We start from the raw sequence: 2,768 nt of genomic DNA, 5'->3' as shown, positions 1-2,768 counted from the left end.
CATAGAACTTACAGTTCTGTTACAGAAGAGAGACTAACTAAGGCTTAAGCTCTAAATTATTAGCTCTAGTGGCAGATATATAGACACTTCTGCCATAAAAGTTAGACGTAGGCATAGTGAAGTCACCAAGAACCTTTATGGCATCACCTTCAGGTTCGGCCATGTCTCCTAATTCTTGTTCAAAGTTTTTTGAAAGGTTTCTTCTGGAGTGTTGTGCTCTAGCTTGTTGTATACTTTTCTTTAGAGTCCTTTTAGTTTCAAGATCAAGATCAAAAAAGGTTCTTTATCCCTGTTCCTGGTCATAAATAAGAAAAAAAAGAAAGGAAGCTTCTATGCCAGAAGACAAAGAACTCCCAGTGAGATGTGAAGAAAGTAGAGGAAGATAGAATAAAGATAGAAGTAGAAGAAGAATATTTTGAAAATAGGGGAAGAGGAGTTCGAATAAATAGAAGTAGAAAAGAGATGAATTTGAAATAGAAAAGGTAAATAAGAATTAAAATATTTTTATTTTTATTTTTATTTATTAATTATTTTCGAGAATTAAGTTAATAAATTAAAAAGATTTAAAATTTAAATGCTAAATTTTTGAAAATAGAAGAGAGAGAGGAAGAGAGTTTTCGAAAATTGAGATAGTTAGAAAGTTTTGAAAAAGAAGAGAGTGAAGAGAAGTGGTTAAGAAAAGATTTAAAAATAAAATAAGATAAGAGATAAGATAAGAAAATGTTTGAATTTTAAAAATTTGAAATTAAAAAAAATAAGATAAGATAAGAAATTAAAAAGATTTGAAAAAGATTTGATTTTAAAATTTGATTTTTGAAAATTGAAAACTAAGATAAGATAAGATAAAAATTTTGAAATTAAAATTTGAATTTTTAATGATGATTTTCGAAAATTAAGTTAGAATAAAAATAGAAAAGATATTTTTTATTTTTGAATTTAATGAGGAAATAGAAAAACAAGTAAAAGACACAAAACTTAAAATTTTTAGATCAAATACCCTTAATTTTTGAAAATTTAAAGAAAAACACAAGGGGGCCACTAAACTTAAAAATTTTAAGATCAAAACACAAAGAAAACACAAGAACACCTTGAAGATTAACAAGAACACTAAGAACAAGACTTAAAAACTCATAGAACACAAGAACATATAAAGGACACCAAACTTAAAATTTTTAGAAAACAAAGAAGAAATTTTATGTTTGGTTTTTGAAAATTAAAAGAAAAACAACAAGAAGACACCAAACTTAAAGAACAAGATTTAACCAAAGAAACTATTTTGAAAATTTTTTGAAAGAAAGACTCAAAGAGAACGAAAATTACCAAGAACAAAAACAAAAAAACTCAAACCAAGAACAAAGATTAAACAAAGAAAAGAAAAATATTTTTGAAAAAGTTTTTAAATTTTTTGAAAAATAGAGAAGAAAATGAAAATAAAAGACTCAACAAAATAAAATAAATTACCTGATCTAGGGAACAAGATAATCTGTCAATTTGCCCAAACTCGAACAATCCCCGGCAACGGCGCCAAAAACTTGGTGCACGAATCCCCACACTCCGTACAGCTATACCAACAAGTGCACTAGGTTGTCCAAGTAATACCTGAGCGAGTCAGGGTCGATCCCACGAGGATTGTGGTTTGAAGCAAGCTATGGTTATCTTACAGGTCTTAGTCAAGCGAAATCAGAAAGTTGTTAGTTGGATTGATGCAAGGGCAATCAATAATAGGGATATAGTTGAGGGTTGGAGTTGCTTTTTCTTTCTGAATTAACTCTGGTATCACTATCTTCTTTGCTTGTGAATGATCTCTTCTATGGAAGGCTGTATGTGATCAACTCCATTGCCCGTGGTCATTGATCTTCTTTATTTCAGATCAAACGCAATTGTCCGTGGTCATCCAATCTGAACGAGGGTAGAGCTCAAGCAGTTCATTCTCTTGGCGATCCTACTCAAAACGCCACATATAAGGTCGAATCTTCCGGATAAGAGAATGCTGCTCCTTTGGATTCTAGCTTCTACCACAGAAACCCTAATCTCCCCGGAAATTGGCTGAATTGGTATCTCGAGAAGTCCCCAACGAAGTCGTGGATTAGCCATCTGAGAGATGTATAATCAAGCTGGCGATTCGCGCTTTCCAGCCACGTATTCACGCAAACCCAAGTAAACACGGGTATTTGTCAGGCATGCGGTCCTAGTATGATGAGTAGAGCTGATTGTCACTGATCATCCTATTCAATATGTTGAAGAACGAGTATACATCTTAGAATTGGATCAAACACGGATCGAAGAGAAACAGTAATACTTTTATTAATTCATAGGACTCAGTAAGGCTCTTCCCTTCAACTTAGGAGGTTTAGAAACTCATACTGAAAAAAAAAATACAATGGTAAAAACGGGTAAATTCTATAAAAAGATGATAAAAATGGTTCGAATAACATAAATCTAATCCCTTAAATACTAAACAATTGACAAGTAAGGGTAAAACAGTCTTTTTAGTGCTAAAATCCACTTATGGGGCCCACTTGGTGAGTGTTTGAGCTGAGCTATGATGAAATGCACGTGCTAGAAGGCCTCTAGAGCATTGAACGCTGGCTAGGGGGTCCTCTCTGGGCGTTTGGATGCCGGTTTCTGCTCTTTGGGCGCTGGACGCCTGGAAGGGGGTAGGAGGCTGGCGTTGGATGCCAATTTTGGGCCTTCTAATCTAAAGCAAAGTATCAACTATTATATATTTCTGAAAAGCTCTAAAAGTCAGCTTTCTATAATCATTAAGA

The sequence above is a fragment of the Arachis duranensis genome, chromosome 6 (genome assembly GCF_000817695.3).
Source record: "Arachis duranensis cultivar V14167 chromosome 6, aradu.V14167.gnm2.J7QH, whole genome shotgun sequence".
In the NCBI taxonomy this organism is placed as follows: Eukaryota; Viridiplantae; Streptophyta; class Magnoliopsida; order Fabales; family Fabaceae; genus Arachis; species Arachis duranensis.
Note: the sequence above shows the minus strand (reverse complement) of the source record.